Here is a 27,912-nt window from a genome sequence, read left to right as displayed (position 1 = left end):
AGGTCTAAAGATCTTCCCGTGTCTCTAAGGAGTCTGTGTAATGCTTGAATGGTGCTTTGCAAAGTGTGGATTGTATGCCTCTGTAGAAACTAGGAGTCTGGTTTCTTTTGCAACTCAAGCCAAAAGCCACAATGGGCAATGGCCAATGACTGAAGGGGAGGAGCAGGCCCATGGCAGCCTCTGCTGGCCAGTAAGAGCTCAGCAGGTGACAGACCTCTGGCCAAGATTGAGGTGCCATACAATGCTTGCATGCCAAATCTTATGTCAGGAGAAAACAGAAAACACTACTTTAAAACCAGAACATCCCTAAGGAGCAGCGTACACTGCCTTTACAATGGACTGGAAATGAGTCAAAGGCAGCATCATGAGGACCTCTAAAACTGGTTAATGTGGTATCGTCATTCCAAGGTCAGTTGAGAATGAACCCTGCATATTTCCATACTTTTCTATCCTTGCAAATCATTCTTGTTGCCACTGTGCCCATCCATCACTTCATGCATTGCCTTTTGTTCTTTAAACTTCTCACTTCTCTCCTTTTGAGGATCTCAACACCATCCAGCCATGAGTTCCTTGGCTTTCCTTTTCTTCTCAGCCATTCACTCTTCTCTTCCTTCACATACTTTTTTTTTGGTGATTCATCCTCCTTTGTCCTCTATAAATGACCAAACCACCTCTATGTATTTCTTTTGTCATGGTCACTGACTTTTGTATGCAATCGACATTCATTCAGTCTTATCTTTTCTTGTTTTACCACACATACTTCCTAAATATCCCATTCCCACAGTGTTCAACTTACTTTTATATTTCTTCTAATGTAGTCAGTTTTCATATATATGTAGCAAAGTGGGTGGTAGCACACTCTTGTACGCAAACATTTTGGTTTATTTTGACATTTCAGTCTTTGCCACAGACCGCATACTACCCACTAACTTTCTACCAGTATTTGTACATCTTAATTTTTTTTTATTTGTTTCCCCATCTCTAATAAACATTCTGTGAAAGTGTACAAAGTTATCTGTTTGCTCTAGTTTTTTGTCATTTATATAGAACTTGCAATAACCATTTTCTCTTTCTCTCAAGGCCCATAACGACCTTGGTTTTGGGTCCATTAATTTTCAGATCCATATACCTTGTTTCATCAGATAATCTACCTATCACATCCCCAACCAGCATCTCTAATTTTATGATTTTGTCAATGGTTGTAGGGATAACTAGTTAAGGGAGATAACATATGTGTTCTGTTCAGTAATTCAGTCATTATTTACAACAGAGGTGAGGTCCCAGGGCCACATAGGTTTTTGAAAGCCTTGGATGAAGCCGCTAGAGACTTCCAAAGTTGCATCATATTGCGATTATTTTCCTCTGGTAAAAGGGGGAAATCAAGTATGTCTTCTGGATTAGTTGCCTTCTGAATGACAAAGCTAACTTTCATTTCATATAAAGGGAATCCCTTTTTCTTCTTTCTTTTTCTCTGCCAAACTCAATTCATTTTGAAGCATGGCCCCATAGGCACATTTCATGGCATGAAATCCCTTTGTCTTTTCTTTTTCTCTGCCCAAACCAATTCATTTTGAAGTATGGCCCCATAGGCACATCGCTCAAAGGCCAAGCGTGGCCCTTGGTCCAGGAAAGATGCCACCCGCAGCTCCAATTTAGAAGGAGGCAGTATCTGAAATTCTTTGCAGCAGCAGTTGTGGTCTGGGGAAGGCCAGGAGGAAACCCCACCAGGGAAGGAGTGGTAGGGAAGGAAAAGGGCCAATATGTTCTCACTTTCTTTGAAGCCACAGGAGGTTCCTGGCCAAGCTGGTGGACTTTTTCCATTGTTAGCTATCGGAATTCAGTTGTTAGGTACACTGGTTCACACACAAAGGCCTTCTGTGTTTGTGTTGAATGGCAAGACCTGAAAGACATATTTTTTCCTAAGAATCAGCTGGACTCAGATAATTTGATACAGAGAGACTTTCCCACCCTAACCCCTGTCTTAGCTCACAAACACCATTTTCCTGCCACTGTGTTTATCTAGCAGTAAAAATTTGTTTTTCAGAGCCCTAGCCGTGAACTGGGACCATTCCCAGCAGCGTGGGGCAGACGCTGTTGCAGGAAGAATTCCATCCAGAATTGAAAGGAGGAGCTGGGATAATTTTGTTTTATGTTAGGTGAACATGGAGTTCTTGTTACTGTGACCATCTTACTCAAGTAAGGCAGGGTAATCAACTTGTGAATTTTGCTTTGCTGTATTGCACACACACAGAAACCTTCTTGATTTATTCTACCTTGCATAATTCACCTAAACTTTCTCAAGCGTTGCTGTCCTTAAGCAATAACTATATCCACCAGATCTGGCTGTTAGGGTACCATGGTATGACCTCTGGTATGAATTTTTATTTTAATATATGAGAAAAGGGTGACTTAGAAATAGAATTGTTGAAATGCTACAGCTCTCTTCAATAAAGATTGGAAGCACACCAACATACAGTATGTGTATTGTGTGTTTGTCCTATTTGCCTATATTCAGTATAGTTCTTGAGTGCACGTGTTTTGTATTTAGGAAGTATTCATGACTACTGAGTATTCCTGAGAAACTCAATTTGTGTTCAAAACACTTATCTAGCTCCTGGCCTACATGTAGGGTCCCTTGAATGAAGGGGGAGGTGGGGACAGGAGAGAAATGACAAGTACTTGATTAGCAGTAAGTTAAACAAAACCAGCTGAGAAGGAAATGATCAGGCTAACAAACACAGGAATGAAAAGCAGAGGGTCAGAGCTGAGTTTATCCAGGCTGAACAACCCGGTTTTAGGATAGGGTTTGGAGTGGCGGGAAAAGGGTGATTCATTCATTCTGCTGGCTGGTTTTCCTGTCCAAATCTCCCCCTGCTTTGGTTTCCAGCCTTCAGAGCAATAAAAAGAAGAGCTTGTGGCAATTACTTTATCATTTCCTTGTGGTCAATAGTGCAGTTAGGGAGCATAGCAGTGTTATCACAACTTGAACCTAGCTGATTGGGTTAATTGCCCTTTTTCCTTTGTTGCTGCTGTAATTAAATCTGCATGTTCTCTTCCTAGGGATTCACTGGCGCAAGTGTGGTCTTCTTGTCCCATGACATCTTCCCCACTCATAAGGAGCACAACATGTTCTCTAACTTGCTCTCCTGATGTTATTTTCCCTTAATAAGTGGTGCTTCACCCTGGCTGATTTTATGACAGCTGTAGTTTCCCTGCACTACTTAAAATAAATGTTCATTATGACTCTAACTGGGCTCAGCAGTTTCTATCATTCAGCTGCATTAGGGGTGGAGATCTAGCTGCCAAAATCCAGACAGCCACTGCAGGGCAGCATCATTTTCTGCCAGTCTGCTACCAAGAAGTAGTTGTTTGAATCTTGGCATCTTGGATCGAATTGCCCTAAACCAGTGTTTCTCAACCTCAGCAACGGTAAGATGCGTGGACTTCAGCTCCCAGAATTCCCAGCCAGTATGCTAGCTGGGGAATTCTGGGAGTTGGAGTCCACACAACGTTGCTGAGGTTGAGAAACAGTGCCCAAAACTATATGGTTGGACAGGGTGTCAGAGCTTGCTGAGAGGAGGTGGGGGAGCAGCAGATGTCATCAGATCTAGCAAAGGGTTAATATCTAAAAGAACTGTTGCTAGACCGGCAATTAGGGGAAAGTAAAGTTTTTTCCAGGGTGCAGGAATAAACCTGTAAAACTGACAAACTACACAGCTCATGTGCACATATTGATCCCATACAGATCTGTAGAGTCACATGCAGTAACACTACAAACATGTACAATACAACTAGTGGAGTCCACAGATATGTTGCTCTTGGCAATAGAACACATACAAATACAGTACATGTGATTTCTCTAACATGTCTTATTTCTCTAGCACTTACATGATGAATTCAAAATACTGTTGCCTCCTTGCCAGTCAAAATGCCAGACAGCTTCTGAGTTTGAATACACAACTTTGTTCATGTAGGGGGTTTACCACACACTCTTAGGAGAGTCCTTCAGTCCTTCCCTTCCTAGACAGAGAAAGAGTTTTGGATCTTGCTCTGGCATTCGGGTTACTCTAAGGAATAGGCATAGGTATCTGCAGGAAACATAAAAAAAGATAAGATAGTAGCCACTACTGTATGATTGAACCCCCCTCTCCTTTTTTTACATGCGTGACACATGTAAAAAGGGATGGGGCTTCCATCACATGGTTGCCATCTTGATTTTTTTGACATCCCATGTGGACCCGCTAGGAATTGGTAACTGCTCTAGCTGGACATTATGTTTAGTTTTCATTTATTTTGCCTCTCTGTGTTAGAAGACTTATTTCTCCTATTCTTATTTATCTGCACAAGTAAAGCATTCTGCACAATTTGAAACTGAATTCAAGATTTACTATTCTCTTTATTAATTTCTTGGGAGCTAACGTATAACTTGAAAGCTGTCTTTTTCTCCCAAGGTAACTATATACATCAGACAAACAAATCATAGCGGATCAGCGGATCTTGTAGTTTGCTGAGAACATGGGATACATTTTTATAGATTGGGCTTCATATATCATAGTGTTTAAAGTTTGTTTTTGTTGAATAAAGTTTGATTTTATGTCTTGTGAGATTAATTTATCTCCCACAGGGTGCAGGACTGAAACCACTAGTCACATACCTTTATATTACAAGGATAGGTGGTTACATTATTTCATTAGTTCCATTTTTACTTTTTATTTGCCATAAGGAAAAACATAGATTCTAGGAACTCTATCTCATAGGACAGGGTTGGGAAGCTTGCCAGATAGGATTCTTCTGGGAAGATAGGTGATGCAAGTTGTAACTACTGAGCAATTGCACAGAAAGGTGGAGCCAGAGTTTTAGAGACTCACAGATTTTCCTGGAGAGGAGTTAGAAGCCTGCAGCCTTTCATCCTGTGGGCCTGGCTGTTCCAGATGCCAACAGAACAACAAATACATTTGAAACTATTATAGACATAGCAGTTTCTCAGACTTGAAAGGGGCTGATCCAGCTCTGCTGATCCTTTTCTGAATCCAATGGAATATAAAATCAAAGAAGAATGTCAGAAGGTCTCCAAATTCTTATGTAATTGAAGTCATAGGATGCAATCAGGAAAGACAATAGGACATTCATCACCAGATCTCCCACATTTTTTTAAAGGACCAAATCAGCCAAGTGGATTTCACTTGGGAGGTGCTGGCACTATGGGGAAATATTTCTCTACCAAGATTACAACCAGATGGGTTCATATCCATAATGGTAATTCATGTTTAACCATAATTTATTTAATGTGCTAAATCAAAGGTTTGCAAACTATAGTGGCAGAGTTCACGCACCAAGCTAAGCCAAAATAAGCAATGGCATAGTGTAACATGTGAGCCCACACAGAGATGTACTGGCTGCTGTTTGACATTTGATAGATACATATAAACACATCTCAAACTACAGAAGAAGACGACATTTCAGCAGGAAGAGCTTGCTAACGTGGATTACTGGAGAAGAGTTTTGTGGGCTGCCTCTAAACCAGCTCTAGCCGAAACAGAGTTGGCTGATGGTCCTCTTTCCAAGCAATATGGATATAATAGACAGTGTACCTCCCTGGATGATGAAATGTATGCATGCACACAGAGATATACAGTTTGCTTTGGAAGAAACCACTATTTTTTAGTAAAATGTCCAGAAGTATGAAGAGCTGAGGTGATCAACCTGTGCCTCAGCTGCATAACAGAATGCTTCTCCATCCAAAATCTGGAGTAGTCCTGAAAGGATTGAAATTTATATTATGTTCTAGCCTTAAAGAGAATTTTTATAAGATGATGTATCATTAGTATTTGTCACCAGAGAAATTGTCTAGAATGTCTAAAGGTACTTCGAATCTTTGCTGGACATGTGAACAACATGAAGGAACATTTTATCATGCTTGGTGGACATGTAAAACCAAAAAAATGTGGATACAAATACATACATTAATTCAGAAGATTTTAAAGGTTAAAGTGCAACTGAAACCAGAGACTTTTCTTTTGGGACTAATGGGCAGGCAACTAGAAAAAAGTCATGGAACTTTGTTTTTATATATGACAACTGCAGCGAGACTGTTATATGGTCAAAAGTGGAAAGGTTTGACGCTACCCACAATGGAGGAATGGTTGGTGAAGATGATGGAACTTGCAGAGATGACTAAATTGACTTCCTTGATTAGACAAAAGACAATATCTACACTTAAGGCTGACAGGAAACCCCTTATAGGCCCCGGCCTGGGGCCCCGAGTGTGCAAAGGACCCCGTTTTGTGGTTGTGCTGATACCAACAATTTTTTAAGGTCTCTTGGCTGTATTTATATTTAATTTTCTGTACTGTTTTAAGTGTTGACTGTTTTTATTATTGTTAGCCACCCAGAGTCACTGGTCTGAGATGGGCAGCTATATAAATTGAATGAATGAATGAATGAATGAATGAATGAATAAATAAATAAATAAATAAATAAATAATAGACTTTTTGCATGAAACAGAAAAAACGCACTTATAGCTTATTGTTTTGGTGATTAGAAAAAAATTAGATAATAGAAAAAACTGAGCTTGTTTTGTAATCATAGAATAGAGATAACTTTGTAATCAAACTTATATTTGCTGCAAAGGAAATTGGAAGCTTTTTCTTTCTATTTCTTTTTATTCTTTCTTTCTGCACATTTGTTTTTTCTGTTTTTCTCTCTTTCTTTGTTCTCCTTTTTTGGTATTAGTTTATGTTAGTTTTTATGTTCTCTTTAAAACTTTTAATAAAATTTATATAATATAACAAAAACAAAATCTGAAGTCCTGAGATCCTATTGTCTTGATCACCTAGCTGCAGCACAGATACCCAAAACTGGACAGAAATTTGCTTAGACAGAACTTCTATAGACTATTCCTCTCCTCAGTCCTTGATAGCTTAACCATGGATGAAGCAGATAAGTAGCTTTGGGTGAAAGACACTCCTTCTTCCATCAACCAAAGTCCTTCCATCAACCAAGCCAGGTCCAACACTTCTGCTGGAGAGATTTGCTGTCTCTCATAAAGAATAGGGTGGAGAAGGTGCCCCCTAGGACAGTGATGGCGAACCTATGATATGCCTGTCAAAGGTGACATGTCATGATGTTTTGGGTGACAATGCCAGCATTCACCAACACCCGACAACTATTCTCCCTGTTTGAGTACCAAAGGAACTGAGTTTGTTTTACACGTATTTCATTTTTGTAATTATCTGACATTTATTTATGTAATGCGTAGCACCACACATGATTGCACTGTATTTTTTTAAAAAATAAATGAATATGTAAAGAATTGCTTCTCTTTTGTTTGGGGGTATGTGTGTGTGACACACCAGCAGAGTCAAGTTCAACATTTTCCAAGTTTTTGACACACTGAGCCCAAAAGGTTTGCCATCACTGCCCTAGGATGTCTTCCTGAGACACCCAAACATCTTAATCAGTTGCCAGCTTCTCAAATTAAATACTACCCTAGTCAATGACTAGCAAGGTGAAAAGAATTCAGAAACAATGACAGCTGAAACAGTCATATAATACCTAAAAGAGATAAACTTAAAACCACAGTAAGAGAAATGTTGAATAAATTACAATACAATAGTATAAGACATAAGATTAGGTATGACTGGAATGAAATAGAAATACAGTAAAAGCAAAGAAACATTATAATGTCATCACTCCAAGATTAGGACATCTTACGTCTTTTGGAAATTGCTGCAGATAGAAACTCAGTTGCTAAAGGTAGGGTTTTGATCTGCAAGTAGGAAACAGACCACTTCTCCCTCGCAAGAAATTGGTTTTTTGTTAAGTGGTAAAGGTGTATCTGCACATAACTGGTGTGAAAAGGGCAATGGAAAATTACATGCAAAAGGGTCTCTAAAAGCATCTCTCGGTGAATGGGGGTCTACTGCACCTCCCATCAAGTATTGCTGAGGGTAAGATGCTGAAGGGAACCAGAGAAAGGGCAAACAGGGTTGAATAAACAGGTTGTTGGTATAAAACATGTCCAATTTGGAACTCACCACTGAGAGTTGTCTCATTGATGGATTTTGGCTTTAACAGAGAATAGGTAGAAAGACCACAGTAACCCAGGTCAGTTGAGATTTTTTCTTTCCACCTTGATGAAAAGCCATCAAGGAGAATTAATGGGGTTCATGAGCTGTTAGAAAATAGGAGTTTCAGCCAATAAGAGAGTTGGCAAACACAGACTTTTGCCTCCAGTGGAATCATACCAACTTCCATAACCTTGAATTTAAAATATTTGGGACCTGGAAGATGGCTTGTAAAAACTGAGAGAGAATGCTTTAAATTCTTTAAATGCATCATAGGCCCGTACTTGAGCATCATACAGCACTTGGAATGTTGTTTTGGCTTTCAAAAACTTAATGGTAGCAGGTATTTCCACCTGGCTCTTTTGGTGCAGAAAAAGCACAAAATTGCCTTGATGCTGTTGTTGGCTTTGGCAGAAATGGCTTTAATTTGTTCCTGCAAGCTCCAGAGGCTTGAAAAACTATGCCAAGGTATTTAAAAGCTGGAACTTGCTTTATTATTTCCAATTTGCCATTGGTTTTTATGGCAGCTTTTACCATAACCATACCATAACTTTGATCTTAGAGTGATTGATTGTAAGCCCTTCCTCCTTATAGGAGGAAGACTTCTCCTGAGGCCCACCTGAATTGCTGCATCATTGGCATGCAGCAATACTGCCAAATGCCAGTCACTAAGCTTAGGAAAGTGGAATTCCTTTTTGGTTAAGGCTGCTTCCACTGAAATAATATCTATATTAAACAACAGGGGAGTCAGAATTCCACCCTGTTTCAGTCCTCGATGGATTGGAATGTCTGCAGTAAGGTGGCCAGCTCTATCCCATCTAACCTGGGTGACTGTATTTTCATGCAACATCCTAGCCTTCAAACACGGCCTCCAGCAGATTGCCAGATATGGCTTCTCTTGTTCTTGCAATGGGATGGTTGGAAACACATAGCATTTATGTCCATAAAGTGGACAAAATGCAAGAGTGTCTCTCTTGATATCTAGAAATGGCAACTTGACAAACCCTGCACATGCTTACAACTCAGCAAAACAATGTCTTGGATTTCATACGTACCACATCCGTTTGTGCTTCACACAAGATATTATCATTTTTCCCCATATGCATCCAAAATAGTGTACCTAGACCTGTCGGGTCTGCAACAGTTGCTAGTCTGAGTTGAACAAGGGGTTCACCGAAGGTGCATCTTCCTTCCTGTTGCATTTAGATGTTATATCTGTAGCCTGGGTTTGCAGGCAGACAGACAGCTGCTCTCAGCCGTTTTGTGCACAGATGCTTTGTTCCCTGAATCTAGTTGCTACTTTCAGTAGAGAAGAAGTGTGGCATAACAGAAAAGTGTGAGCTGTAAAGGAGGAGGTTCAAGTTTTTAATCTTATTTTTCCTCTGCACTCCTTAACTGGCTTAGAGCAACCATGTTTGAATACCGTATGAAAAATACAAGTACTGGACTGTAGGTGTTTTGAGAATGATTGGGGCTTAAGGGAGTTAAAACCCCAAACATCTGCAGGGTATACAGGTATCTGGACCCAGATCCTGACAGTAGTTGTTGCTGTCTGTGAAAGGATGTTTGTGGGAGGAGCGGCTTGAAATAGAGAGGTGGTGGAGTTGAAGTGGATTTAATAGAAATGGATCTCTATTCATAGTTCTCTGGACTAAATCATCTTTTAGATGTCATACCGCCTCTTTGTTCAAAGTAATTCTCCTGAAAGTGTGAGTGGGAACCTACTGCAATTTTGGATTTGTTCCTGCTGTATCTTTCCATTGTGGCCCACTGAATGCCTGTCTGGGAGAAGGACTCTTCCTGTGCTCCATCTGAAATGCTTACTGAACATGTAATAAATCTAACAAATAAAATACAATTCTGCACATTTTTCTTATGGTTCATTGAAGATTTCTTTCATAGTCTCTACTTGCTGTGATGCATTTGGTATATTGTTGTTTAACAGCCCCCAGTACAGGCATGTTTTGCAAATTTATGTTGGGAGAGTTTCATAATTTTGAGTGAGTTAATGTCTATTGGGGCAAGGTTGACATACTCTCCTTTGCCTGAGAATTTCTGAAAGAGACAAACCCAGATCAGAGACTTCTAAAGAAGCTGCCTTCTCCAAGAACAGGTAACTCTGCCATGGGACTACACTGGGAGAGCTGGAATAGGGAAAAGTGGTTAACTTCCTCTGAGTGTGTCCTTTCTGGACTCCAAAAAGCCTTTTCTTTCCTGTGTCCCAGCCATTACAATCCCAGAGCTGAAAGGACATTTTGTCCAAGGCAGAAAATCTACCAACCACAGCCCCTCTGAATTGGTGGCTGCTGTCTAGAATGAGAATTTGGAATAAAAGAGAGCCGTTGTCTTGCCAGGCTTTCTTTAAAAAATAGTTCAGGCCACCGGGAAGCACTTTTTTAATGTTTAGCCAGAATCTCCTTCCTTGTAATCTCGGTGCCTTGGTTAAAGTAGGCTTCTTCAACATGGTGCCTTTCTGGTGTGTTGGAATTGGTTGGGAATTCTGGGCACCATCCCTAGAGAAGGCTGCTGGGGAGCAGTGGAAAAGCTGCTCTGTCGTCTTCACTTATTTTAAGACTGGTGTAACTGGCTCTCTTAACCATCTCTCCTCCAGGCTCAACTCCTTCAAGCATGGAATTTGTTTCCAGTTCTTTTAGGGAACCCTTGTGTGCTCCCAGCATGAAACTGAACCCAACTTCTGGGTCACCCAGCCTGTGTGCTTCCCTGTTGCTAAATACCATCTTTCAAGATCCACTAATCCATGGGCTGTAATGCAGGGTTTTGGTTGTGTTGCTGACCACAGCAAGGAAACCACATCCCCACCTGTGCCAATCCAGAGGTTGCTCCCTAAACTAAGGGAAGTTATTAATTGTCCACTGATGGAAGAGCCTTCTGCTCAGTCCATTGGCAAAGGCACCTGGCAGAGAATGACATGAACCATTTATCCTGGTGCAGCCACTGACATGCCACTAATTATCCAATTGAGGCAGGGTAGCATTATAGGCTTGGAAGAATAACATACTGGGAATGGAGCAGAGCGACAATTACCTAAAATGTCATGGTGACTCAGGAGACAGATGAGGAGTTACGGAGCTGGGTTCCAGTCTGTATGTGGTTCTTAGAGATGGATAAGCTCTCGACAAAGGCGGCCCTTCTCTAGGAATGGAATGAAAAGTGGAGGGAGCATCAGGAAGCCCCACAGACAAGTTCTGGGGAGACTCCTGTGCTAGAAATGGTATATTCTCTTAAATCATGTCTGCAGAACCAAAGGTCTCCCAAACCCCAACCTTGATTTCAGGGAATATGCAATTCATTCACAATGTGTTCTTTTAAAATATCATTTGGTTGCATCTGCCTTTGTCTCTCTTAAATAATTTGAAAATAATAAATAAATAAATAAATAAATAAATAAATAAATAAATAAATAAATCTGAAAAAGAATTGAAACACTGTTCTTTCACATGGCTGAGATGCCAGTGAGACACAATTTTTTAAAAAATGTAAATAAATGACCATCAAAAGAGAAATTGTCTTACCAGTTGCCAGTAAGGCTTTGACTGGATTCATGTTAAGAATAAAGTGGGCTGCTTATTTGTGGTTTACCATGTTGTAATAATTTGAAAATCATGGTTCATAGCTCAGCATGTTGTGTGAAGAAGCTAACTATGCTTTATTCAATAAAGCGTATGTAAGCAAATCATACCTTAATTCAACCAAGCTCTAAATTCAATAGATGATAATAACAGTTTCGTATTAGTATGGTTCTGGGAAGGAATTTTCTTCTTATGACCAACATAACTAAGTCTGCTTTTCGGGGAAAGCATTTTTCTGCAAAATATTCCCCAAATTACCAACTACCACCTTGCAAGATTCTTCTGTGGTGCACATCCCAGAGGATATTGTGGAGGAAGAAAGGCTCTGTAGGGTTGCAGAGGGGTGGCAAGAGAAAATGTGGATGTTTGGGATCCCTGCTCTATCCAGTTTTCCATTCATGCATTTATACCAGAACTCACATTCATAAATATATGTATATATAAATATACCTATTTATACTGTCTTTTATTACCTGTGAAAAGAATGAAAGTGGGTTGTTCAATGCAAATCAATATCATGCCAAAATTAAAAAATGTTAACCAATAACTCATCCACCGCTATTCAAACCCTTCACTCCTTACATTTGCTTTCTCCCAAATGCTTGTTCTTTACAGCAGTTGGACAACCACTCTCATGTCTCCCAAATGGTTGGCTACATTGGTGAGAAATGATAGGAGCTGTACTCCAACCCCACTCATCTGAAAAGCTCCATGGTGGACAAGGCTGCCTTAAATCTTTCCTCTTTGAAGGGAAGCTTTTTTTTTTTTTAAAATCTACATTCAATTGTGACTGATTCTGCAGCGACTGCCTGGATGAGTCCCTGCAGTTTTCAAGGCAAGGTGTTTCGGAAGTGGTTTGCTAGAGCCTCCTTCCTAGAGGAGAGCCCAGCTGGCGAGCACAGGAGGCGGGGTTTCCGTTGCTTTGCACCTTTTTCGGGCGAGCGCGGCTTCCGCACTACCGGCAACTGCTCCCGACTCCTTTTGCAAGGCGCCGCCAGCATTTTTTCCTCCCACCGGAGTGAGAGTCCCCATTTATCTACTCACGTAAGTTTTCGAACTGTTGGGTTGACAGGAACTGGGGGAGGAAGCAGGAACTCACTCTGCTGTGGGAAGGCTGGGCTCAAACCACTGAAGTGTCGACCATTTCTGGCCGGCAACTTTCAGTGTCATTCAGCTCCTCCACCACCGCGTCCCCCTGAAGGGAAGCTAAAGCAGCTCTTATCTCAGGTTTAGGATGAATATCAGTTTTACTCTAGCAAAAAATGCCCAGTGGTGTTGTAAATAAATACCTCTCTACGGCTTTCTCCCCCAGCTTTGGCCTCATCTCAACCTCAACCCATGAGCGAGACAATTTGAAGGGCTCTTCCTCTCAGCTGAGTTAAAATGCCATTCACTCCTTCAGGAGCTTCCTAACAACAAAAGTTTCACAGTCTGAACATGGCTAGGTAAGTTTCTTTATTGCAGAAAAGAAATAAGACATGTACACCCCAAAGACTGCCGAACATAGAAATCAAGCCCTATTTATATGTCTGTTCCAGGGTTTAAATTGTAGGGCTTTTCCTTCCATCAACTTTGGGCTGTTCTTTTCCAAGCCTTGAGTGTTGGAGACATCTGCTCACTATTTACATCATAATTCTGTCCAGCCTGAGAATCACTGTTCCCTCCTCACTAGCTTTCATCCTTAAATTAATGCTATCACAACTGGAACGGAATAGGCAAAAAGATGCATCGAAGGGACAAGAGTAATTGTTTTCTATGGTACAATCTGCTATAGAAATTTCCTCTTGGAGGTCATCTTGGGAAGCACTGTAGTGCCTGAGGAGCCCAGAGGAGCAGTACCTTCTGGGAACAAGAATGGACAATGGTAGATAAGTGGAAAAACATGTCTCTTCGTGTGAAACTAGTTACTCAGAGAAGTAGTGGGCTCCCCTTCACTGAATGCATTCCAATGGAGGCTAGACAGCCACATGTTTGTAATGGTGTGTGGGAAAGACCTTGGGAGTCAGTCAGATAAGAGACAGCATAGCCTGCAGCTGGAGAGTGGGTGGGGCAAGAGGCTCAGAAGGGACTGTCCCTAGTTTCTTGGGCTGTAAAGGAGATGGTGGGAGAACTGTACTTTCAGACTTGCAAGATTGATGTCAGCCTTACCAGGTAGACCAGACAGGAAACATGACCAGGTAAGCTAACTCTACTTTATTATAAAGCTACATTAACAAAATCTTGTAAGTCTGAAAGTATAATTCTCCCACTGTTACCTTTACAGACTGAGAAACTAGGGAGGGTCCCTTCTGAGCCTCTTGCTCTTCCCATTATGCAGCTGTGGGCTATGCTCCCTCTTATCAGACCATTCCCTAGGCAGCATCTCTTCGCCCTATCTCTCAAGGTCTTTCCCACATACCGTTACCCTGTCTGGGATGCTTTAATTTGGATCCTTGCACTGAGCAGGACAGTTGGATCAGTGATCCCAACTAGACGATTCTATGATATTCTGCAAAGCTTTCATTTGTGTGTGGGGGGAAGATAGAATGAAAGCGAAACAAATATGCACATGAAGTCAGGTATTTGGTTCTTTAAAAATAAAACAATGCAGGACTTTGGATTTCCTCTGCAGAACAATGCCCTGCCATTTAAAGATTGCTTTCTTTCTTAAACTTATTTTAAAAATGAAGTTTGTTCCCCTTTGTAGTCCACATCAGTTAGATTTTATTTAAATTAACAAACTTCTTATTTTCTTCTCTCTTATAGAAGGTCCTTCTACCAACACAAAGGAAACTATTCTGAAAATACTAAATCCGTCAGCATCCATATCCTATGGGTCAGGCTTATCAGAGTAAGGTCCCCCAAGCTTCCTCCATCCTCCTCTTTTGGCCAGAGAAATGTTCTCTCCCAGGAATCCATGTCCTGGCTGATTCCAAGAAACATAAATCAACCTTTGGCATAACTTCCAACGGGAAGCAAATTGAAAACATCCCGACTTGATGTGGCTAGAGTGCAGGGCACAGAAGCAAGAGTTGATCTGTCTCAGCTATATAGGCCGCCTCCCTGCCCTTCCCTGAGGAAAATCAACTGCTTATCCAAGGAGACTTTTCAGACTTGTGGAAAGACAATGTAAAGGTAAAACCTGCATTCATTGCCTCCTTTATATTACTTGCATGCAAAGACAAGAGGCTGGAGCCAGTGTAAGCATGCCTCAGACTCTTCTATCACTAGGTGACATCTAATTGACACCAATGGAGACATCGCACAAGTGCAATGGAAGACACTATGATATTGGCCCTCGCTTTCCCTCCAATTCACTATATTTCGCACCCCCTCCCTTTGCAATAGAAGAGATAGGATGTCAAAAAGACATGATGACTCCACCCATCCCTTCCTCTTCTTGGAAGAAGTAGGTATTCTAAACAGCATCTGCCTCCAGGAATGCTTCTACTTCAGCTGCTCTTCTTTCCCTACCTGCCGCCCCGGGGCAATGAGCATATTTGAAAAAGCTAGTTGGAAGCTGGGCCAGCAAACACATTGTACTGTAAGGAGCTAGCCAGTCTAAGGGAATTCTGAGTCCAGCGGGAGAGAACTGGAAATGTAGGAACAGTGTTTTGTGAATATTCAGTTGAGGTGTTTGATGGTGACATTAGTGGAACTGGAAGCCCAGCCCCCAAAGTATCAGGAGATAAGTTAAGCAGGTGTTTGAATTGAGCCATGGCTAGCTCTTCAAGGTAAACCAGACTAAGAAACTAAAAACATGAAGACCAATACCACTTTTATTGTAAAGTTATAGTAACAGAATCTTGCAAGTCTGAATGTGCCTCCCCCCCCCCCTTATCTTTGTGTGAACTAGGGAGAGGCTTGTCTGAGACTTTTATACATGTTGCAGTCCTGCCTCGGACTCAGGTTTCTTTTATCTGACCATTGCTTTGGCATCGGCTCTTCCTTCAGTCCCTCAAGGCCATTCCTTCTTTTCTCTACATCCATAAAACAAGCAAACCTGACTGGGACAAGCAATGTTATAACCTTCTAAAGAAATGCAAAGAGAGAGAGAGAGAAGAAATTGAAATATATCATTAGTAGCATTAAGTCCAATAATATAGTGGTGTTCAAAAGCAGGAAACCTGTAGCATGCAGTGGTTAGAATGATAAGAGAATTAAAGGAATACCAAAGATAAAGAGTTTGTAGAGAAGCTGAATGAATTCACTGTGGAAGATGTATTTACTTTTAAATACATCTTCAGAGCCCCTTGGTAAAAGAGCTCTGATTAGTGGGATCCAGAAGGTGGGCCTTCTCTGCTATAGCCCCTGTCCTTTGGAATATCTTGCCCCCAGAGGTGAGATTGGCCCCTTCACTCCTGGCCTTCCGGAAAGATCTGAAGACCTGGCTCTGCCCCTTGGCCTGGGTGGGGAGGGAAGACATCAAGCATGGGGTTGGCTAGCCCCTTAGAGGCCTGTCGTCTGCAGCTCTGGAAACCATCAGCTTCTTGGACTTTTTCTTTTCATTTGGTAATGCTTTGTATAGTTTTCATGTTTTATGTAATTTTTTATATATTGATTGTGTTAATGGATCTTGTGAGCTGCCCAGAGTCCCCCATTAGGGGGAGATGCACGGAGATAAATCAAATGAATGGATGAATGAATGAATGAATGAATGAATGAATGAATGAATGAATGAATGAATGAATGAAAGCCACTTACCAGTACCTGAATTACTATTTTCAGGAAGGGAGGCAAATACCATAGTGTTAGGAATACTTTCTAGATTTAATAACAAATTAAAAACAAGCAAATCAATGATCCAGGTGGGATCTATCCAAGAGTTTTAAAATAACTCAGATATGAAACTGTTGATATTCTAAGAAAATATATACCATTTCCAAAGATCAGTCCCTCTACTAGAGGACTGGAAACTGACCAATATAATGTCAACTTTTTGAAAAGGATCCTGGGACGATCAAAAATCTGATATTAAACTGATGTAAATCATTGTTAAAGACAAAGCATATAGAAGGACAAGTCTTGCTAAAGAAGAAACAAGTTGGCATCTATAAAGGTAAGTCTCTTACATAATCTTGGCTTGAGGGTTTGGAGATGTCAACAGTGGAGTAGCTCAGGATGATTCAAGAGACATTATTTACTTGGATTTTGACAAAATATCTGATTATCTGGACCCCTTTCAGCCAGGATTCAGGCTCAGATTGGGAGGGAAATGGCATTGGTCGCAGTTTTGGATGATCCTTGGCGGGAGTGGGATGGGGGTAATGCATTCATCCTTGCTCTACTTGACCTCTTGGCAGTTTTTGATACCATTGACCAGAGTCACTTTGTGTGAGATGGGCAGTTATAAAAAGATGATAGATGATAGATAGATAGATAGATAGATGTCCTTCTGGACCAGCTTCAGGGGTTGAGAGTGGGCAGCCACGTATTGTGCTGGTTCTCTTCCCTTCTCCAAGGCTGGTCCAGATGCTGTTGATTGGGAGTGAGAAGTCCTGCTCTCGGCCCCTTCTGGGGGGGGGGGGTGCCACAGGGTTCGGTACTTTCTCCGCTCCTATTTAACATCTACATGAAACTGCTGGGTGAGATTATCCATCACCATGAAGTGAGGTATCATTAATATGCTAATGATACCCAGCTGTACATCTCTGCCCCTAGTGAGCTAAGCTGGGTTTGGGGGCCTTCTGTATCTGGGAATCTACCATCGTTGATGCTGGATGGGGTTGCACTGCCCTAGACAGACCCAGTGTACAACCTGATGGTTCTTGTGGACTCATGACTCCTGCTCAAAAGACAGGTGGCAGTCATGGCCAGGAGGATCTTTGCACAGCTTCATGTTGTGTGCCAGTTGCACCCATTCCTGGATTGGGAAGCTGTCAGTCACTCATGCCCTATTCACCTCCTGAATGGACTACTATCACACACTCTACATGGGGCTACCCTTGAAGAGTATCCAGAAGTGTCAGCTGGTCCAAAATGCAGAAGCATGGGCAGTTATGTGTACTCCAAAATCTGCACACATCACACCTCTGCTATGTGAGCTGTATTGGTTATCAGATTGTTACTGGGTCTAATTCAAGGTATTGGTTATAATCTCTAAAGCACTACATAGCCTGGGACTGGGATATTTGAGGAACCACCTTTCCCCAGTTACATCTACCCATCCCATCAGGTGGTTGGTTTTTGTGGTTCAGTGTGCTGTATGGACCCAACCCAAGTCAACCAAAATCCAGCTGGAGCCTTATGAGTAACAGTGTTCACAGGAATGGGGAGAGAAATCTCAGGTCATAAAATTAAAGTACAGTAGAACCATAAACATGTCCTGGCCTTGTATGCCTAGACTGTCACTGAAGCCTGATCTCCAAGCTGGTAAAACCCACCAATTAGGCATTTAGCTTGTTTACCTTGAGTTTAGGTAGTCAGGATTTAGCAATTCCTTCTCAAGGAATGGGAAACAGCCCCCGCCTTCCTCCAAGTTTCTGGCTGGAAGGATCCAGGCGCTCAGATTTCCTTGATTTCTCTCTCAGGCTGGAGGGAAGAAGACTAATTGGAAACAGCTACCTTGATGCTGCCATTTCTGCCCGCTCGGCTGCGGGGAGAGGTGATGGCAGTCTGAGGCTCCCATTTCAAGACTAAGGGGGAAGGGTCTGAGTTTGCAAAAGGCACTGACAGATGAAGGCTGGGCTTTGGTCCAAGACCTATAGAGCAAATGTACGCAGACTATACACACAGAGTCTGGAGGCCAAGTATACACACAGAGCCATTCTTCCTAGACCCCTCCCAGCTCTGCAAAAGGCCTTCACGGAGACCTCCCTCCATCTCTGTTCCTCTTCTCCTTAGCAGCTATTTCTTCAGCAAAAACCTTGCCGAGTGCGCTTCACTTTACAGGACCTGTTGCACCATTGCTACTTAATCCTGCGGCTTGAAAAGGGTTTCTGCTCGCAATCACAGGCACCTCCAGCTTTCTCTGTTTAGTAAGGATGCTCTGGGCTCTCTGGAATCCATTTTGGGTAAACAAATCACTCTCTTGCTATTGTGCTTCTATTTATTTTTAGTTTGGGGATTGCATGGGCTGGGGTGAGAAACAACGAACTTGTTGAGAGCAGCTACAGGTTTCATTGTTCAGAGTTTAAACCCCTTGCCCTGGTTTTCTGGAACTTAAATCTCTAGGAGTCAAATTATTTTTCCAGTGAATCCATTAGTATATTGCCTACAGCAGGTACTGATGTCTTCTAGGCCTCCTCCAGCAATCCCGCGCTGTATGTTCCTTTTCCATTAAAATCATTGTTATCACATGAGCATCAAGGAGTATGTGTATGTGTGTGTCCGTACAGTGTTCTTGGCAGCATTTGTGTCACTTTGAATGGCTTTGTGTGAGATGAGTGGCTATATAAATACGATAAATAAATAAATAAATAAATACATACATACATACATACATACATACATACATACATACATACATACATACATTTTCAGAAGTGGCTTGCCATTGCCTTTTTCCTAGGGCAAAGAGTGACTGGCCCAAAATCACCTAATTGGCTTTCTGCCTAAGGCAGGACTAGAGCTCACAGTCTCCCAGTTTCTAGCCTGGTGACCACTACACCAAACACACACACACACACACACACACACACACAGAATGTTGGCTTAAAGTACACTATCTCTGTCTATGCACTGAAAACGTTCAGCCTGCTCTAAGAACAAAAGATAAAAAGACAGTATTTAATTCAAATCCCCAAATTCCTGTGTAAACATTTTAAAAAGGAAGTGTGCAAAACACCCACGTGCGTGGTCCCAAGAACTCAGAGAAGGGAATGGGGTGAGGGTGCAGGAGGTCAATGAATGTCACTGAAGATCTGGAAGTTCTAAACCCTCCAGATTCAAATCAAGTAAGAGACAAATTTATCGCTACAGGATGGGATGCTGGCTCACCTACCCATCTGGCTATTTCCATATAGCTCGGAAGTTCAGGCCAAGCAGGTTGTTGATTTATATACATTTTTTTCCTCTAGAGAGACCAAAATGAAAGCCCCATCCTCATGGAGATGTCTTGCTAACTGTTTTTAAAGGATAACGCCTCATGATATTGCCATTGTTTCATCCTCCGTTCACCCTAAAGGCAATTTAAATTCATCTTTACCTGATTTACTTTTAAAGTAGTATTTTCCCTCTTCTCCTGACACAAGGCTTGCCTTACAAATGATCTACAGCATTTCGCTGATGGTATTGGTAATTGTGTTGTCAGAAGCTGGGATTTTCCCACCTTCTACTGGCCACTTGAGTATGCTTTGGGCTCAGCCCTTCCTCATCACCACTGGGTGGGTTCCTCCTGTATGGCCATCTTGGCTTGGACTGAAGAAGAGCCTCTGCAGAGAGATTCGCTCACATTGTGCCTGACTAGCACATTCTAAAGCACCTGTCAGCTCTTACCTGGGCACCTTATATGCATGCGTTTATTGTTGTTTTGAAAGAGCTCCTGACAGTGAGTGCTAGCCCAGAAGGCTAAGGAAAAAAAAAGCCGGTTTCTGCCACCCATGCAATTATGGTTTCATCCTAAATGAGTGCATTCCTGTACACGTTCTACTTCGTATGACTCCACTTTCTACTTTTTAAAAATTTCTTGGGATGTGGCCATTGGATCCACTCCTGCACCATTTTGTGTACTTTGGGGTACTGCCCGCCACTGCCACTCACTACCAGCATTACCATTCTCTTGAACACTTACTGATTCTGGATATATTGAAGCTAGGATGAAATTGACAAGAGTTCCTTCTGTTTCTCCTTTTAGCCTGACTGACAAGTCACAGAGGGGTGCCCTAAGCAAGAGAGAGATGCCGGATGCTCAACAACTCTCTACTGCACAAATACCCTGTCGCCCAGGCAGTTTTTGAACAGAGAAATAGACCGGCTGGTTGGTGGAGTGGAGGATGGGTGCAGAAAGAAGTAGAAGGAACATTGCCTGACGCATCAGTAAGATGTCACTTAGGCAAGTGGAAAGATGGCTAAAAGTCCTAGACACCTGCCTCAGTCATCCAAGCCTGTCCCACTACATGCTAAGGACAGCAAGTGGCTGCTTTTCCTGTTGGCACATGACACTGGGTGGGAACAGAAATGCTACCAGGGGAATCCTCCAATTGCTGGCCCTAAAGTCTCCTGCACTAAACTGTAAGGGCTGTTCTAGCCATCAGCTGCATCTCTGAGACAGAATAGGGCTCAGTCATTGGGGCAGTACAATTAGTGTCAGCAGATTTTCCAACCAATTTGAAGACTGAAGACATGCATGCTAATGTGGCCATGATAAAAAGCCCTCTTAGTCAACAACTAAGATTTCTGGATAGGGAAAAGCAGAATGTTACTATTAAAAATACGAACAGTGGCGACAGTGCTTTTTATCTTAAATACATTAAAATAGCAACACGTGCTAGTTGTCTACATATTCATTCTCTCCCCACCCCCATTTTAAAGTTGCAAACACAATTAATGGGGAGAAAGTGTGTTAGTGACTACAAAGCTGAGCCAATCTACTTCTAACCATTCCCCAATCCACTTCTAACCATTCCCCAGTTCAAACTGAGGGACATTTTTTCAGAGTTCAGCCTACGTATTTTCAAAACAGTCTATGTATTTCTAAAGAGGCCAGACCTTTACAGTTTGTGATCAGAGGAGATCCTTTATGGCTTTTCTGAGTGATTAACACACCAAATACCTGGATTGTGTCACTGGAATACTGCTTCCCCAAGAGATGATTTTGCTGTTTCTTGCTGTAGAGCTGCTCCTAGTGGCTTCTGAAGAGGAAAACCTAGTCCACCCTGAGCCTTGGATGCATTTCCCACATCTATCATTTTTGGTAAATAATTTCACAACTACTTTAGCTAAAGCCTAGTTGAGGTCACCCAACTAGAGAGAGCAGCTGGCTCCAGAAAGTCAAACATGCTGTTAGAAAGAGGGAGGATGTTCCAGTTGGAAAGCAGCTATAAAGGATTCTGCAACACAGAACGACTGACATCAAATGCACGCCACTGTTACTCTTCTTGAGTGGCGCCACTCAAATCTCCCAACTTGGCATAAGCTGTACAATGTCTGGGCTCTAAAAAAAAAAAAAAAGATCAAGTACCAAAACTGTTATGCTTGGTGACTGAACAGAAGGAGAATTAGCAGGGATACTGGAAAGACATGTATGTTGCTGGAAATAACTCGCTCAGCCTACTTGCTGGTATCAAATCATTATACAGATCCCTTCATGCAGATTATATGCAAAGAGGGACAATTTTAGACCTGCCTTCCCCAATGAAGATGTCCTCTAAATGTGTGGACTTCATTTCCCATTATTCTCTGCAATGACCGTGCTGGCTTGGGAATTCTGAGAGTTGACGTCCAGAAGAAGATCCAGATCCAGAAGATACCTTAACTAGAGATGAATAAGCTAGACCAGAACAATTGGTTGCTTTCACAAGAAAGAGGCATATCCAGGGCTCTTATGAAAATTAGAATGGTCTTGCTGAAGAAGCTAAGATCTGTTAATTTGATGTTTTCTTTCCCAGCACAGATGGTTAGATGCTTTGCAGCATTCAAGAGCAAGGGATCAAATTGATGGTTTCTCTCTGTCTTGTATATAGATAGAATCATTTGTCAAATGAGGAAAGCAGTGTTACAGTACACTGTCACAATGCAAGCTCTGCCTCTTTTGTACACATATACAACATCGTGCTGCTTTTGTCATTTCCTCCCCCCATCTCCCAGGACAATGCCTCTGGGCATAAAGAAGCATTGCCATGAATAGGGAGGTTCTAGTACATAGCTATTGTTAATAGTCATTGAAGGATCTATTCTCCATTAATTATTTTAATACATTTTGATCATCTAATTGCTTATATTTTCATCCCTATTATTGTTAACTATCCAACGTGTTGGGAGCTGAGAGGCATATAAAATATGTGTAATAAATAAATACAAGAAAATAAGTTCTCTGCTGTCTTCCATTGTAAGCTGGTGGCCACCAGTCCATATCCTGTACATGCCGAGTGCAAACTCCTCCTTTTTATCGGTTTTGAACTCCAAAATTGGATCCACTGAGGCCCAAGTGCATCAGGGGATGATGGAAGAGACACAAGGAACTGATTAGTGGCCGGAAATTACACCCCCAACACGAGAAGTGTCAGGAACAGGGTGAAGCCCTGGATTGGTTCCCTGCTTCCATGATCTTTCTTCCTCTGACTTCTGCCCCTGCCTCTTGGAAGCCAGAAATCTTCTGGCACTTGACAAGAGGGCCTCATGCGTGGGTGGGAGGCTCCAGTAAATCAAGGCAGAAGTTCTGAAAGGGCCAGAGCACTTTGAGAACAATGCCTGGAGGACTTTGGTTTTTTCCAAAAGTTCCTCGTTAGGCAGTACCAGTGGTGACATTTGGTGTTTTTGAGCAACAGTTGTTTGGAGTGGAGGGCGCAGAGATTCCTTAGCACTTGCTCTGTCTGCATTCCCAGCCTTGTTCCCCTTCCCTCCCCCCTTCCCCCACCCCCAGCATTACTCAGCGCACATGGAATCCATTTGTCTCTGGCATAGTTCAGGCACATTTGCACTTGAGGGATTTATCTTGTGTTTGCCGAGCGGTGAAGTCAACAAACTCAGACGTGAAGTGGTCCCAGCTGTTTGCAAAGGTTCTATCCTGGCCCCCTCCTCAGCCACACTCTCTTCTCCGAGACAATGATCTCATGCTGGCCAAAAAGACCAGAATAGTTTATGGGAAGACTACTGTGTTAAATAGAGTGGAACTGGCTTAGTCCCAGGTTAACAGACTTAGAATAGATCACAATGAGGTGTTCTTAGAGAAGGGATGGGAAAAGGCTAAGTATCTGTAGCACTTGAAATAGGCATTCACTGGATTCAGGTTAAAGTAGAAACAGCCCATGTGCTTGCCTGCATCTGCACACCCACGTTATGATTCTAGCTTGAATGTCCCTTTGGAAGAGGGCCCTGACTTTTCTTGCAAAAAAAATTATGATTCCTTTAAAATAGTTTTTACACCCTTTTCCCAATCAAAACCGTCACAAAAAGAATTAAAAAGAAGCCTGTGGTATTTGTATTGTTGCTTTTATTTTCTACTTTACTGTTTTTGTCTTTATGGCTTCTTTTATGCACTGTTTCATTATTTTATTGTTCAGTTTATCTTGTATATTTTATATAACATGTACAGTAACTGTATGTTTCTTACCAAATTTTTCCAATTCTCTTGTGAACCACTCTGAGCATACGGTACTGAATAAATGTTTTAAATAAACAAATAAACATATATAAATACAATTGATATTTTAATTTAAAATCAAGATTGAAAATTCACTATGAACATTTCAAAAAGAGAGAAAATATCTGGATCTTCACTCTGTGAATTCAGCTCTTGAGGTTTGTATATCATGTTATGTATGAACCAGACCATCATGGCTTAGTCAATAAATACTGATTAAAACAAACTACTATGTTTTGAGAAACCAACCAATGCATTAGGAATAGTTTGTCTTGCTCTTAATTGTTCTTAGTGTACTTCCTGGTTTGGAAGATACCTTTAGTGGACTTCTTTAACTTGGAAGAATCTGCAATCAGCTGTTAGTTACCAAGAACTTTTCCTGTTTTCTAGACTCTTCCCAGATAAATCACTTTCCAAATTTCATTCCTGTTCTGCCTTCTAGATATTTTTTTTAAGAATTAGAATATGCATATAAAATGTATCGTAACTTCCTTTCTATCTTTGCCACCTCAGATGATAAATGTTGCTATATGTCTTTCAGTTGCAGCTATTTTTTTTTTTTTTAATCTGCGCTCAGTCGTTACCGACTCTGCAGTGACTGCTTGGACGAGTCCTTTTGCAGTTTTCAAGGCAAGGTGTTTCGGAAGTGGTTTGCCAGAGCCTCCTTCCTAGAGCAGAGCCCAGCTGGTGAGCGCAGGAGGCGGGGTTTCCGTTGCTTCGTGCCCTTTTTGGGCGCACGCAGTTTTTTCGCGCTTACCAGCAACTGCTCCTGACTCCTTTTTGCAAGGCGCCGCCAGCATTTTTCCTCCCACTGGAGTGAGAGTACCCATTTATCTACTCACATGAGTTTTCGAACTGTTGGGTTTACAGGAACTGGGGAGGAAACAGGAGCTCACCCTGCTAACGCGAAGGCTGGACTCGAACCGCTGAAGCGTCGACTATTTCTGGCCAGCAACTTTCAGCGTCATTAAGCCGCTGCGCCACCGCGTCCCCCTTGCAGCTATTTTATAGGAAGCAAAATCTGATTTTTCTCAAGATTACTCTTCTTATTTTCAATGAAATTGTGGCTATTTTACTCTCATAGTTTCACTTTGATTCACAAAGCAACAATAGGCAGGTTGGCTACGGCAGTATAAATGAATATAGGAAAAATCACCCAGAGGAATAAATCTAAAATGATGTTCCAGATGGATGGTGGTCTTTGGATGGTGAGTGCTCTTTGGAGGTATGAAGGATCCAAGAAGTCTGCTATTTTCAAATACAAAATGCAAAAGGGTAAAAACTAGAGGTGTGCAATGTACATCATCTTGCATCTGAAAGGCCATGTTTCACACTAGAAACAGCTGTCCTGAGCAATGCCAGTTCAAGTGTGGTTCATTTCTGGAATGGTCTGAAAGGCAGCAAACACCTCCTGGTAACTCAGAACAACTTTTTTCAAACTTGAAACAGCTGCTTTGAGCTCAAAACATAGAGTTTTGAAATCAAAATGTGTACATACCTAAGACACATGTCACCTGGGATGTGCAAAGGAGAGTCCAGAGGTGATTTTGCAGCTTCTCCAAATGTGGCCCAAGTTTGTGCTATCTTAGACGAAGCAGCAGATGTCCTCTTGTCAAGACACAAAATATCCAAGACCTGTCAAGTTCGTTGGTTGGTTTGTATATTTATTTCTTCAACTGATATGGTGCTCATATCCCCAAAAGACTCTGAGTGGCTTACAATAATACAAAAGGATAATAAAAAGAATTAAAAGGACACCCACTTACCCCACAACTTCCAGATCCAAAAGCAACAATTGGCTTCTACTGAGAGGGGAGCCTGGAGACCAAAAATCCCCCAGGCTTTCCAGGACACCAACTATATAATCTATATATTTCAGGATTGGTGCTGACCTGATCTCAGGTGGAACACTAGTCTAAAGGAGAAAGGCATGCCCTCCCCTTCAAGGATGCCACTGGAACAGCGCTTTCCCTGCTAGATCTTATAAGAAGGGAGAAGTCACTCCCACAGGTACCCAGGTCCTGAGCCATATTGGGCTTAAAAAGTGACAATCAGCAATGTGAATTGCATCCAGAAGCCAACTAGGCATCAGTGCAGTGGTGGTGTTACGTGGACAAACCAGGAGGTGCCACTGCATTCTAGACCAACTGTAGCTTCTGGGTGGTCCTCAATGGGAGCCCCACGTAAAGCAGGTTGCAAGGTGTCCAAGGCAGGAGTGCCTGTGAGGAGACACCTCCTGCTCTGGTTCTGGCAACTGAAGCCAAAAGCCTCTTCCCCTTCCTTGGCAATAAAATCATCATTGTCATCGTCGTTGTCATCGTTATCATGTAATCATTTTCTTCTTCCTCATGTGATTCAAAATCATTTGCCTGTGGCAGCTTCTTGCCCAACAATAGGGGCAGCCTGCGTAGGTGTAACGTGAGCATGGGATAATGTTAATCTTGGATGCCAGTCAATGTCCAGCCTTGCTAGCCAATGTAGTTAGCAGCCTATCGATTTAATATTACGGCAGCCAACAGCACCTAGCTGACATTGACTGATCTTGAAAAGTTAAGCACAGTTAAAAAAGAAAAAAAAAAGAGGAAAGCCAGGCAAATCATTTCCATTTCCATGTCCTTCCTTCCAGCTAAAGGCTAAATTGTAGATGTAGGTACTGTATAATCTCCATATTTCACAGACTAGTTCCATTCTCCTGCCTTTTCCTTTCCTTCAGTCCTTCAGGAAGAGGCATAGCCTTGTTTGTAGAAGACTTAAAACTTCAACACCACTTTTTTTGCTTTGCTCCAACTTGACCTTTCCTTTCCTTTCCTTTTGCCTAGTAACGATGCCATCGTAGAGTCAGTTTGGCTAATGTGTTGATGTCACAGTAACTTGGCAGAAGAAAATCAATTCCACAACAAATGATTTCCAAACTGGAGCTCGTCAGGATTGCAATAAGATATTTCAAGCAACATTTCCCCTTAAACTTCTATTTGCACAAAATATCACCTCCCTCCTGCAAACATTTAGGGCAGCTCTTGCCCTTAAAACTTTTTTTAAAATACTATCCAAATGTATCTGTGGGGTGTGTGTCAAAAAGTAAAAATGGCAGCTAGGATTGTGCAATTGAAGCCCACCTCTTTTAGAAGTGCATTCTGCATGTCATGCATGTCATGCATGTCAAAAGGGTGCAGGGATTTGATCATGCATCATGGCTGCCCTCTTGACTTTTTTTTACCCCCAACCCCCTATGGATATGTCATTTTATTTATTTATTTAATTAATTAATTAATTAATTTCTGTAGCTGCCCATCTCAACAAGTCACTAAATATGTGCTGTGGTGCTGGGATTCCCATCAGGAGTGGTTACCCTGAATAGTTGTCACTTATAGGGTGGATGGGGAAAGTCGTGAGGTTATCATAACTCACAGATTCATAGAATAGAATCTAAGGGGTAGAAAGGATCTTGAAGATCATCCAGTTCAACTTCCTCGTGCAGGAATCCAATATGATATCAGTCCTGACGGAATAGAAAGGAAAGCAGAAACCCACTAACTATCTAGATCAGTGTTTCTCAACCTCAGCAACCTTAAGATGTGTGGACTTCAACTCCCAGAACTGGCTGCCTGGGGGAATTCTGGGAATTGAAGTCCACACATCTTAAGGTTGCTGTGGTTGAGAAACACTGATTTAGATAGTGTTCTCAACAGCACATTGCAGTTTGCTGTCAAAAGTCCCACTGCTATTAGTGGATAAAAAGCCTTTATTTTTGCAACAAAAGCATGGGAGATTTCTACATTACAGGCAACAAATGGGTAACAACGGCTGCATAGTTACTGCTCCCAAAGAGGACTGAGAAGAGCAAAGTTGCATTGCCATAGGAAGCAAGACGTTTGTCTCTGACATTGCCTTTTATTTTCCAGGAGCAATCTATGCAACATCCTACAGAGCTGGAGAGGTACTGAATAGCCACATCAGTTTTCCTTTGGGAAAATAAGTGTTTTTATGACAGGCCACAAGCACCATTGGCAGCCAGTTGTGAACAACCGAACAACG

The 27,912-nt window shown here is 41.8% G+C and overlaps 2 long non-coding RNA genes across 10 annotated transcripts in view; one reads left to right on the top strand and one right to left on the bottom strand.

The window, feature by feature from the left end:
• Nucleotides 1-21,349, top strand: part of LOC112540609 (uncharacterized) — a 34,006-nt gene extending 12,657 nt beyond the window's left edge. For 7 of the 9 annotated variants that reach the window (XR_015795625.1, XR_015795623.1, XR_015795619.1 and 4 more), the window contains 3 exons: nt 12,273-12,701; nt 12,970-13,102; nt 14,403-21,349. This is a non-coding gene — a long non-coding RNA (uncharacterized LOC112540609). The remainder of the gene's footprint in view (nt 1-12,272; nt 12,702-12,969; nt 13,103-14,402) is intronic. The other 2 variants (XR_015795627.1, XR_015795626.1) reach the window with 2 other exon arrangements.
• LOC148216248 (uncharacterized) lies at nt 581-21,479 on the bottom strand. Its single transcript, XR_015795628.1, has 3 exons — nt 21,349-21,479; nt 3,889-4,088; nt 581-1,900 (listed from the first exon to the last, which is right to left on the bottom strand). It is a non-coding gene; the product is annotated as an uncharacterized LOC148216248 (long non-coding RNA).
• Nucleotides 21,480-27,912: the final 6,433 nt, after the last annotated feature.

The sequence above is a fragment of the Python bivittatus genome, unplaced genomic scaffold (genome assembly GCF_059951505.1).
Source record: "Python bivittatus isolate LINGU-HERP-01145 unplaced genomic scaffold, Pbiv_v1 ctg000220_np1212, whole genome shotgun sequence".
NCBI lineage: Eukaryota > Metazoa > Chordata > Lepidosauria > Squamata > Pythonidae > Python > Python bivittatus.
This window is presented reverse-complemented; position numbering and strand designations above follow the sequence as displayed.